Consider the following 12,798-nt stretch of genomic DNA (forward strand, 5'->3'; position numbering starts at 1 on the left):
TCCTGGGGGGGGGGGGGGTCTCTCATTTGCAAACCTTTAAAGTAGCCTCTGTCTTTTTTTTTTTTAAGTATGTACAGTTCTTGTAATACTTTGGGGATTTTTTTTTAACTTTTATTTCATGTGTATTGGTGTTTTACCTGTGTGTGTGTGTGTGTGTGTGTGTGAGAGAGAGAGAGAGAGAGAGAGAGATCTGCAGACCTTTGTGAGCCACCATGTGGTTGCTGGGAATTGAACCCAGGTCCTCTGGAAGAGCAGCCAGTGCTCTTAACATCTGAGCCATCTCTCCAGCCCTAGTTTTTTTAAAGTGCCAAGCAGCTTAACAAGATTAGAACCAGGCCCAGGGACAAAACGGTGAGCCACATAAGGAAATTCCTTCTCCATATTTTTTTTCTCAGTAACATTTTTTGCTTCATAGGGCCAGTGTGGTGGGGGTTATAGGCCAGGAAGAGAGGAAATGTGCATATTTGGAGATCTAAGGATGCTACAGAGCCTTTCATTCATTCACCGTCTCCTGTCGAGCTCTGCCATTCATACACAGAGCTGTGGGCTCCACTGGGCATACACTCAGGCAGTTCTTACCTCTGCCCTTCAGCATTCCTCCCACACTGGAGGAGGAGACGAGCTGCGTGCATAGAAAGGCGCGCAGAAAGAAGAGATAACTGAAGGCGAAGAAGAGGCCATGCTGGAGGGAGCAGCAGGACTAGACCTGAGGCCAGTGCCTTCTGTCTCAAGCACCACACCATTTCTCATGGTGGTCAAAACCAGCCTCCATCAGTGGTTCTCAACCTGCGGGCCGCAACCCCTTTGGCAAACCTCTATGTCCAAGTACATTAGGATGTATAACAATAGCAAAATTACCATTATGAAGTAGTAACAAAAATATTTTCATGGGCGGGGGTGGGGGGGAAACACTACTACATGAGGAAACTGTATCAAAGGGCCAGGGCATTAAGAAGGTTGAGAACCACTTCTCTAGAAGGACGGAGAGGAGCTGTGTTCACGGATAAACCAAAGCACAGAACTGATTCTGTGAGCCTGGTCTCCAGGTCTGAGAATCCCTGCTGGTGGGACCCCCCCTCCCCCGCCAAATCTCTGGGCTGCTCTGTGCCCAAGTGGCTGCCTGCTCGCCTGTGAATGTCAACCGGTCCTGTCAAAAATAAGAGGGACAACGGCATTGCTTACCCAGTTCTACACTGTCTCCATCAGACGTCAGGGTGAGATGGTGGTAATTAGGGTAGGGGCTGTTCAGAGCATAGAGCTGGAACTGGAGCTGGTAGACATCAGTGAGCCAGAACACGTGGGTGGAATTCTCATCAGTTTTCTGTAAAAGGTAGGTGTTTAGGGGAGGCAGTTAGAGGAGTGGGGCTAAGGAAGGGCTGTGGTTAGCAGGTTGAAGAGAAAGGACAAGTCACAGGAAATCAGGTGACTGGGCAGGCGCAGGCTTCAGCAGGGTGGAGCCGAGGTGGACAGGAAAACTTTCTGAAATTACATGTGACCACAGGCAAGTCAAGGAGGTGTGTGGGCAGCCAGTGTGGTGTGCCATGGTCACCTTTCAGGGCACTTTGCACCCCAGTGCTGGTGCTTGGTGGGATAGGGCATTCGTGTGAACCAAGGAGACACCACATTGCCATGTGCCTTAGTTAGGGTCGCCATGGTTGCAACAAAACACCACGACCAAAGTACAAGTTGGGGAGGAAAGGGTTTATTCGGTTTACACTTCTGCCAGAACTGGAACTCAAATGCAGGATCCTGGAGACAGGAGCTGAGACAGAGGCCATAGAGGAGTGTTGCTTACTAGCTTGTGTCTCACGGCTTGCTCAGCCTGCTTTCTAATAGAATCCAGGGCCACTAGCCCAGGGATGGCACCACTCACCCTGCAGTGGGCCCTTACCTGTTGATCACTAGCTGGGAAAATACATGCCTTTCTGCTGAGTCTCATGGAGGTGTTTCTTCAACTGAGGCTCCGTCCTCTCTGATGACTGCAGCTTGCCCGTGTCAAGCCACCAGTCAGTGCATCAAGGCTCTCTGGGTCTTAGAGGAGGATTTTAATACGGAGATAAGGTCCTGAAATCAATTCTTCATGGGCAATGAGCCTAACTTTAAGTCAAGGATGCCAACGGGCTACTCAGGATTGGGAAAGGTAACAGCCGTGGACCCTATGTGGGTTGTGGGCTATCTCTGCCTTCTTCCACGAGTCCCACAAAAACCCACCTTATAACGGGAGTTTGGAATCAAAACGTGGAGTAGGATGTCACTAATGAAGAGTGTTAAAAGGGGGCGGAGCCTGGAGAGATGGCTCAGCCCTTAGGAGCACTGACTGCTCTTCCAGAGGTCCTGAGGTCAATTCCCAGCAACCACGTGGTGACTCACAACCATGTGTAATGAGATCGGAATGCCCTCTTCTGGTGTGTCTGAAGACAGCTACATTGTACCTGTATACATAAAATAAATAATTCTTTAAAACAAACAAATAAACCTCTATGAGACATCCCTTCCCCCCCCCCATTCTTTTGCCCACAGAACCTTATGAAAGAGGGAGAGAAGGACTGTAGGAACCAGAGGACTTGGGGACACCACACGACCACGTCCCACAGAGTCAACTAAGCAGGACTCACAGGGACTCCCAGAGAATTAAGTGACCGTCATGGAGCCTGTGTGGGTCTGAACTAGGTTCTCTGCAAACATGTTGTGGTTGTTTAACTGGATGTTTTTGAGGAACTTCTAACAGTGGGAGTGGGGTCATCGCTGACTCTTTTGCCTGCGCTTGGGACCCTTTCTTCCTACTGGGTTGGCTCGTCCAGCCTTGCTACGAGGGTTTGTGCCTCATCTTAGTGTAACTTGTTATTCTCTGTTTGGGTGCTATCCCTGGGAAGCCTGCTCTTTTTTAAAAGGTACTGGAGGAGCAGGGGATGTGGGGGAGTAGAGAGGTGGGGACTGGGCACTGAGAGGAGTTTGGGGAGCAGAGGATGCATTGGCGAGATACTGTGTGAGAGGAAAATAAATAATCTATGTGCGACATCCCTTCCCCCACCATGGCTAGCTAGATGCCTCTGGTCATATACCTGGACTTGGAATTAGAGAATAGCCACCCTCACCTGCTTGAAATAGCACTTCCCAAGGGTCCCTCACTGCCTGGTCTCTTCGGAGAGGCCATTCTGTGAGCAGGGACGAGGAGACATCTGAATTCCTTGGAATCAGAATCAATTAGACACTGCGACTGCGTGCAGAAGTTCGTGTTCCCATGAGGGGAATGGCCCAAGAGCTGGGAATTTTGACACAACGGAGAAGGGAATACTAGGCTCTGGATCCGGGCTGCCCTCCCCCCCATTCTCGAAGAAGAATTCTGGCCTGAGATTATCCCCTCCCCTTCGGCAGACTGCTCTTCCCAGGCCACGCCCACTAAGCATGGCCTGAGATTATCCCCTCCCCTTCGGCAGACTGCTCTTCCCCCCCCCCCAGGCCACGCCTACTAAGCATGGCGAGCCTGGCCCTTCCGTTTACTTCTCCCACTACTATCTGTATTGTGGTACAAAGGAATGCAGTTTCCAAAAGCAAATGGAAATGGTTTGAATCCACTCCACCCTTCACCAGCTCCATCGCCCCCGGAGATGGCCAGAGACTTCCTCCCATGACTGAGAGAAAATAAAGCACTTTTTTTTTTTACAGCCTGTGCCCGTGAGTCGCCTATGGCTCTCATTAAAATGCAACTTCTGAATCCATAGCCCTGAGCCTGTCTTCCCAGCAAGGCTCCTTGCTATTCATAGGAACGCTGTCTGAGCAGCAAGAATCCTGCTCAGGTGTGTCCGGAGCAAGTGTGGGATGCGTGCTAAGGACTCGAGAAACACTAACTGCCACCCAGCAGGACCCAGTACAAACTGCTGACTCATCCAGAGTTAAGGTCCCCTCCTCCCCCACATCACCCAGTGCTGATTCTCTTCACTGGGATCAAAAGGTGTCCCCGTGAGAACAGAGAAAAGTCAGTGCACTTGAGAATTCATAAGGAAACAGGGGGGGGGGGGGGGAAAGGAAAAAGAAAGACGTTTGGTTTTGAGGATCCCAGCCATGGAGAGCAAGGGGAAGAGAGTCCCACACCCAAAGCAGCCCCGCCTGGGCTCCCAAGGTACCCGGCACTGGCTGGCTGCAGGGCTCTAGGGACCAGGCCGCAGTTCACCATGCTATGTAGCACATCAGCAGAGCCCCTGCACACGCCCTGTTCTGCCAGACACAGCTCTCCAGAGGAATTTTCAAAGCACACAGGGTGTGTTTGGCAGGAGTCTCTCCATACACGTTGGGACCTTTTGCTTTAAGGACTACATTAACTTTTCTGCTTGAAGCCTGAGTTTCCCTCTTCTCTGATACCATAAAGAGGCCCTGCACAACCTGAGCTGCTGGTGATGGGCAGGGAGGACTTGAGGAGACACTGGGTGAGATTAGAGAAACCCAAACCCCTTTCCACACCCAAGCGATCTGCCTTTGCTTTCACACTCCTGAAAAATTCTTTTATTGCTACCAACTGCTGACTCATCCAGAGTTGGGGGTCCCCTCCTCGTCTCCCCCCACACACACACTTTTTTTTGTTCCTCTTTTTTTCTCTGGGTCAGAATTGCCACAAAGCCTGGAGATTGTGAAGTTGCTTTGATGTGTCCCTGGGTCCTCACAGGGGTTCGTTTTTCCCTTCCCACCTCTATCCCAGTTTCCCAAGGGCTGGGTCCTGCTGGGAAAGAGAGCTGGTTTGCTCTGTCCTGCATCTTACACGGAGTCTCTCTTTTTTGCAGGTCTCCATGCACTGGCTGCTCTGGGAATCCGGCGGCAAGATTCCCAGGATGTAAGGAACTGGCAGCAGACACTGGTAAGTGATACAGCCGTGAGCTGCTGTTGCACCTGGCCCAGGTTGATGTCACAGAAAGGGTAGGAGCTGCGCAGCGGGAAAGCCAACCTTGCAACTCTGTTTCCATCCACCCGCACCTGGACACAGCACAGAGCCAAACTTCCAGGTGTAAACCTCTCAGAACGTGCTGGCTTCCTGACAGGGCTTCCCTAGGCGCCATGAGCCTGCAGGTGGCTGGCTCTTCCCTCCCTGCACAGGTGACAGCAACTCAGACTTCCAGGCCGGGGACATATTTTTAGAGTTATGTTCAGAGGGAAAAAAAATGTCTTAGAACAGAGTGTGTAGCACTTGGCTTAGCCAACAGGCAAAGCCACGCTAAAGCACTAGCCATGATAAGAGCTTTGGGGCATCGGGGCTTTGTTCATGACTTGACCTGAGCAAAACTCCCCGACAAGAGATATGCACAACATGCCGTGAAAATCTTGAGTCAATAGTGAGTTCCCTGACAGTGGCAGAATTCAAGGTGAGGCTGGACAAATGTCCACGGAAAATATTGAAGTGGGAAGCTTTGGTAAAGCAGTGATTTCCGTCTTGTCTGTGATCATCTAGAACCTTTGAGGGGCGGGATGTATAGGAAGACGTGGAGGCTGAGGGTGAGACCCGTGGCTACCGCACAGACTGCTGAGTAAGGAAACCTGGGGTCTTTCCTGTGCCCCAGTGTCGCCAGCTGGTGCTAGGCAACCCGAGAACACATCTGTAATCTTCACCACCTGGTGTACATGATAGATGCAAAGCATGATGGGAAGCTGTCTGGAGAACGGCTCAGCGGTGACTACCCAAAGAGCTTCCTGCTACTCACACCATCAGAAGCTTTAGTCTAAGCTGCTAACTGCACAGAGTGACAGAAAAGGCCTAGGGAACATGTACGGAAAAAGGGGGTGGGAGTGTCACCTACTACAGGAGGAAGAAGGGAATGTGTGGGTAAGGCCCAAGTAGGGAGATGCCAGAGAATATGAAACGGACTTTACCCAGAAGCTTGGGTCCTTTAGCAGGGGCAAGACTTATCGCACTCATTCAGGTGACCAACCCCCTACCTACCAGACAGGAGAAATGCTGGGCTCCTGACCCAAATGAGGACAGTAGGCAGGAGTGAGTCCAAGATCAGGCACAGTATGAGCGGCTAGCCTCTGTGTCCTCAGGGTAGTGATGGGAAGGAAGGCCTGGACACTGTCTGAGGACAGAAGGGGACAGAAAAGAAAGGGAAAGCAGAGGAAGCAGGCTGGACAGTGACTCCAAGTCATGACCCATGACGTCCTTAAAGCTGGAGCTGAGCTGTGAGGGTAACTGTGTCCTTGAACGCACAGGCCCTGACACATAGTAGGTACTCAGCAAATGGTGGTCAAAGTCGTGAAGCGGAATACAAGGAGAGAGCATCTGTGCAGAAAGGCAGGGACCCTAGAGTCCACTGCTACGTTCAAGCCCTGGCTCTCCACTAGCTTTGTGGCCTTGGACAAGTCCTGGCCTCTCTATACTTCAGTCTCCTCATCTGATAAATGGGGACAGAGTCATAAGGATTCGGGGACTGGTATAGAGCTATGCCAGAACACGGCAAGGACCTCATCACGGTCACACCATCACCCACAGTGTCGTGTGGGTCAGAGGCCCTGCTGTAGCTACATGGTGGAATCAGGATGTAGCTACTCGCTCTGAGGTCATTCTCCAGTCTGGACATGCTGTGTATGGTCTACTGGGTGTGCATCATTCCTGATGCCTTCCTGTTGTTCACTCTGCTCCAAAGCCAGTTAGCAGCTGCTGACTCCAGGGAACATGCTGTGGCTCTGTGTTCAATTCCTGCCTCCTCTTCCTCCCTCTAACCATATAAGCGTCTTGATTAGGCTCATTTTCTCTGCCAGTTAAAGAATTAAAAGACAAGAGAAAAGATCTTGGGCGCGTCCGGTGGCAGTGGAGAAAAGATGCAACCAACAGAAATCAGCCAGTAAAGGCATTAATGGGGCGGGGCGTACAGAGAAAAAGATTCTGCAGAGGTGGGATTCAGATGCCAGAAGTCAGCTCCTCCTTGAGGGATGCAAGTTTTCTAAATCTTTCAGGGTCTCTCTCTCTCTCTCTCCCCCCTCCTTCAGCCCACTTTTTGGGGGGAGAGGAAGGGAGGCTTTATATCTCCTTTTGCTTTGTCTACATTTCCCTGTCTTTCTTCCTTAGGCAGTACAGCAGGGACCAGCCATGTCTCTCCCTGTGTATGTGGAAAGTGACTTAAAAATGTTTGTCTGTGTTTATAACTGCAAAACAAAAAGCAAAAACCTGACTCTTCTATGGAAATTGTGTATCGGTTCATTTTCAGTTGCTAGAACAAAATATCTGAGTCTGGATAATGTACAAAGACAAGAGGTTTATTTAGCTCATGGTTTTACAGACTACAAGCCCAAGACCAAGTGCCCTAACCCATATGTCCTCTTGGAGGATGCTGAAAGCATGTGTGGAAGAGATGTATGACAAGACAAGAAGCCAGAGATGAGAGAATCAGCGTTGTTGTCATTATATTGTCTTATTCTCCCTAGAACTTAAAAAGGCTCTGAGAGAACTACCTTAATCTCCTCCAGGGATGGCACCCCCTAATGACATCATCACCTTCATTAAGCCACACCTCTTAAAAGTCCTGCCTTGTCAGCAGCACAATCCTGGAGCCCAACCTTCTAGTACATGACAGTTGGAAGGATATACCCTCATACGCCGGACAGTGGTGTCTGACCACCATCTGGCCCCTTCCATGGAGAATATACGACCTCAGAAAGCACCTGGGCAGTGGACAGGACCCACCGGGCTCTTTCAAATATGAACGCGCCTTGAAACAGCCCTTCGGTGGTGTCTTCGAGGACCTTTGCAGCCAGAGCCGTGGTGCCCACAGCAGAAACAGGCCACAGGGAGATTGGGTGGCTGGGATCTGAGGGTATAATTTGTCATCTCTCACCTGTCCTCAGACACAAAGCCAACACAGCTGTGGTCCTCGGACAGAGGTGAAGTGCAGATTTAGGTTTGGGAGAGCCCGCCACTCCTCACAGTACATGGGGCTAGGATTTGACCCCGGCAGCCTGCTTCTAAGCGTCTTTACTTTGCCTCTCTGCTGCTGCCACTTGCTCTCCCCGTGAGCAAAAGAAGCAGTGCCCCTACCCCCTGATTTGCTTTCCTGGCTCTTTTCCCCCCAACTTTCTGGCAAAACTCCTTCCCACTATAAAATGGCAAATGAAAAACAGAAGATCTGTCAGAAACAGCGCTATCACAAACAGCTAGAATTTATTTCCCAGCATTTCTTCATTTGTCCATCCATCCATCCATCCATCCACCCATCCCACAATCACAACTCAACCCCCAGGACCTCACAACAGCCTCCATCTTTGGCACCAGAAGCTGCAAAAGTTCCTGGATCCTCTAGAGTCATTGTCACTAGATAGCTCAAAGGGACATTCACTGCGTAGTGCAAAGCACTTGATTAATATGCTGCAATTTGGGCAGCGCTAGGCTGTTCCAGCACCCCCACCCAATGCTGTTACCATGACGACATTATTTTAACAAACAGCTCTTTAATATTTAATGAAAATTACACTCTGACAGGCGGGTAGAACTACAGAGGGCTTAGAAAGATCCATGAGGACAACTTTGCACAAAGCCATCGGTCCCCTGATCCCTGTAAGCTGTTTGTCACCAGAAAAATGCGGGTGCTCTGGGGCCAGGAGTCACTGTGATGCCAGACTTGGGTCATGCATAGCAACTGAAGCTTGTCGCTGTTTTAAATGTAGGATGTCACAACGGTTCCCTGAGGACGAGGTGGCGTGATAGCATTATTAAATACTGCTTTCTACACCAAGCTGTTGAACCCACCCCTCACTCCCCCTCCCAGCTCATCTGGGGCTGCTGAGAGCCTTGTCTTCTTCCTGGGCCTTGAGTCAGGCTGAAATGTAAGAAGGCAGCATGTGCAGAGCCCAGAGTGTGCATGCCAGGCCGCGAATCAGCGGGTGCCTCCTCGTCGAAGCGCCATCTGTCCAAGCCAGCTGATTCAGTAGCAGAAGGTACAGAGATTAGGCGATCCAGAGCCTTGCCTCAAAGGGGTGTGTCAAGACAGAAAAGACCACCACCCTCTGGCCTCCTCCATCACTGAATTAGGTCTGAGTACCAGGCACTGTACTAAGCTATTGGAGGCAAAGAGTCATTCCCCTCTAGATCTGCAATGAGAAAGATAGATGAATAACTAAAGTGGAGAGAACAATATGGTGGTCTCGTAGCTGTATGTTCTTCGGTGAAGTTATTTAAATTCGCTGTACCTCAGTTTTCTCATCCTTAAATTGGGAATATAGCACAATCTTCATGGAGAGCTGCCATAGGGTTCAAAATGCAATGAATACATGAGAAGACCTAGAAAAAAAACTATTTAAAACAATGAGACAGGGACATGCCACGTATGAAATAAATGCTAGTTAGGACTTCTTTTTCCATATTACCAAGTAGATCATTATAGGAACGAACATGTACCAAATGCTTTCTCTGCTGCACCTCTGAGGCTGAGTTGAAGCGGTCTGATTAACATTTCACAGGCAAGTCTGTGAGGCTATGCTATCCTCATTGTCCTCGCTTTGCAAGGGAAGAAGCTGAGGTGCTGTGGAGTTCCAGGATCTCTAGATGGAGTCTTAAAAGCAGCCTAGGTAAAGGGCCACGGCTACCACGGAAGCCATGCATGTCCACGGACAGCATGGGACTGAAGCAGGGAGGAGTCACTGCTCAGGAAGACGCCTGCAGCAGCAGCAGCAGACATGAGCTGTGTCTGAGGGAGGAAGCAAGGTCTGGCCCGACTGTTGAAGAGGTAGATTCTTGGCACCAGCAGAAAGCTCGTCTTAAACCAATATAACCCGTTTATTCAGAGCATATATTGGATTTTTATTAAAGTAAATAGACTGGGAGAGGAAAGGGGAGACAGAAAGGAAGGTATAAGACACAGTTTTCTCTTCCTCCTCTCAGGATTTCATTGAGTAAATCACTACAAGAATTCTGTATGGGGAGCGTAGGTGCATGCATGCATTCACGTGTGTATGTACATGTGCATGTGTGTGTGTGTGTGTGTGTGTGTGTGTGTGTAAAATAAGTCCCTGCCCATTGTATCCCAGAGCAAAGAAACAAGCAGAGAAAGGAAAGTTCAAATTGTGCACCAAAATACAGGCAAAGTCATAAAGGAATAGCATGTGCCAATTTTTTAAATGCTGTCTCTGGCTATTTTGGTTATTTATTATCACAGCAGTGTTTTGTATCAAACAACCCCATACACATTATAGAGGACAGTAGGATGTGTTTAGTCAGCTCCCGGGTCTGAAGGGTGAAATCAATGGCCTCTCTGGTATGAGATGGCTGCCATATTTGATGTCAGTTTAGGGGTTTGAGGACTTGGCTGTCGTGTCTTTGAACATTGACTGTGTGCCTCTTGACCTTGGGTAACCTCAACTGGGATGACAGACGACAAAGCTGTATAAGTCGTTCACCCAGCACAGGCTTACCTCGGCATGACCTCATGGGAGGGGACAGTAGAGCCCACAAAGAGAAGATAACAGGACATGTAGAGGCCTTAGTTTATATCACTAACCAATATCTACCCTCCCAAAGCCAATCAGAAAGCAGAGCCACAGTGAGAGAGCTCTATTGAGCTGTGCCACAGAGTGAGTGGGTATGGGGAGGGGTCATGACTGAGCTATCACCCCAGCGTGGCCACTGCACTTTCAACAGGCAGAGCCCAAGGTTCAAGGCAGCGTGTGGCTTCCAGAGGTCCCACTGTGGTAGGGCTGGAATGCGGACACAAGCTGAATGGCTGGTCCAAAGCTGGCAAATTTTCCAACCTCTGCTCAATAGGAAGACGCTCAGAAAAGACACTGAAATACAATTGCTGTTGTCCTTCTGAAACTAGAGACCCAGCTGCCCCTCAAGGAGAACAGGACTTGTGGACGCCATGCCATAGAAACCACATAGCAGCCCTGGGAGCACGCAAACCCAGTGCCATCGTGCCGTCTGCTCCTCAGACTGTGGGTATCCAAGCTAAGAGGTCCCGTGTGCCTCCAAGAAACAACCAAGATGAAGGACATTCCAACGAACAATTTGCACACTGTGAATGTGAGCAATTCTGAGTGGTGGTTCATCTCCATTGTCAACTTGTAAAATCACCTAAGAGACGTAACACGGGGCGTGTCTGCAGAGACCCGCCCTGGGTGTGGACAGCGCCATGCTCCCGTGGGCTAGAGTCCCAGACTGAAGAAATGGGAGAAAGCAATCGGTGCACTGATGTTCCTGCCCCTCTATGTGTAGTTGGAAAGCAGACCCAACCAATGCAATCACATTCTTGCTGCATGCCTCTCCACCGTGATGGACACTATGCCCTTGAACAACCACTCAAACTCTGAGCAAAACTCAACCCTTCCTTCCTTAGGTTGCTTCTTGCCAAGAATTGGGTCACCGCAAGTTAAGTCACTAATATGCTCAGAGAGCTGCGGCATCCCCTAAGTCACAACACTTGATATTGACACCCACTGGCCAACTTGACCTAGGTCTTCTGATACAGGTGTGACATTGCTGCTGGCAGGACATTTCTGTCATGTGAGCCTAGGGAAGAAGATTAAAAGGAGCCAGGCTGGAGTGACCAGCCTCCAGTGTTAGCATCTTCATAACACTCTTACATCTAAGAGCGCTCAGTGACTCAATGTCCACGAAGCCCTCTAAGCACCTTGATATTGTAGCCTTTTCTCTTGAAAAGGAAGAGCATGGTAAAGATGAGTTTCTGAATTGTATAGAGAGGAAAACCAGGACGGCATAAGTTAGGTTCTGGTAACCCATGCCTAGAGGAAGCAAAAGTGATAGACAGGTTACACTAACTAATCAGAATCAGGCATCCTTCTGCACCCCAACAGTAACTGTGCCTCCTAAGCCACTCAATCACTTCTCTATGCCCGTTTGCTCCTCAGGAGAGCAGGCTAGCCGTGCTTCCATCTAAGAGCGAGCGCTCAGTGAGTCAATGCACATCAAGCGCTCACAGCAGCCCCTGGGTAGACCCAGGAAACGGCACCAGCCTGGCATCGCTGCTGAATGTTGGAGCACAAATGGAAACGAAACGCTTTGACAACTGGCATCTGTGGTGTGGGGTAGAGCCATCCAAGGTGTATCATGTGACAAGAAGATGAGGAGTCCTTTGGGGTGGGTCACTTGCCCAGGATCAAATGAGAGGCAGTGTGGACACTAGAAACCAGCTCTCTCCTGAGAAGGGGCTCTGTCCCCACAGAAGTCACTCATGTCTCACTCCATGATCCCCCCTGTTCAAAACGTCTGTATTCATAGATCCAATGGACACCCACACATCCTTCCCCCTAAATGCAATCATGCTACGTACTCAGACCTATATTAGCCATGTAAGAAGGATGCAGTGCGTATCCAAGAACAAACACTTCATTAAGCGCTAGATTTAATTAACTTAAATCAATCTCCATCCCAGCTCCCATGTCCCACTTGAAATAGAGAGCTGTTTTAAGTATAGTTCCTAATTCTTAACTGGAAGTTCTGATTTTAGCGGTTTTGAATCAGACTCGGCATTAATAGCTCACTGTCTTCATCTGCCCCCGGGGTTGCTTCCTCCCCCATGTGATTAATTTCATTTTTCTACGGCCTTGTTTCAGACACAAGCTTCGCACGCACTGTGTTCTTTTATGTTGTGGCTATTGTTCCCTTCAAGGGAGAGTTGGAACCAAGAGCCTCTCCTCACATCATTCGTGTGGGCACACATGCGCACACATGGCGACACAGAGAAAAAAGCTGTATGCTTTTGAAAACATTTTGACCGTGATGACCATGGTCCTTTGCCTCCTAAGAATCGTCAGTTTTCTTTGTTTCTATAATAACCTGCACAGAAACTGACATTAATGAAACACCCAAAA

The 12,798-nt window shown here is 49.5% G+C and overlaps 1 protein-coding gene across 1 annotated transcript in view; it reads left to right on the forward strand.

Moving 5' to 3' along the window:
- The window catches only part of Zhx2 (zinc fingers and homeoboxes 2), a 154,803-nt gene that overhangs the window by 67,261 nt on the left and 74,744 nt on the right, over positions 1–12,798 (forward strand). The window contains exon 2 of the mRNA XM_052160321.1: positions 4,776–4,849. The gene's annotated coding sequence lies outside the window, so the exon portion shown is untranslated. The remainder of the gene's footprint in view (positions 1–4,775; positions 4,850–12,798) is intronic.

Source organism: Apodemus sylvaticus, chromosome 17 (genome assembly GCF_947179515.1).
Source record: "Apodemus sylvaticus chromosome 17, mApoSyl1.1, whole genome shotgun sequence".
Classification (NCBI taxonomy): Eukaryota; Metazoa; Chordata; class Mammalia; order Rodentia; family Muridae; genus Apodemus; species Apodemus sylvaticus.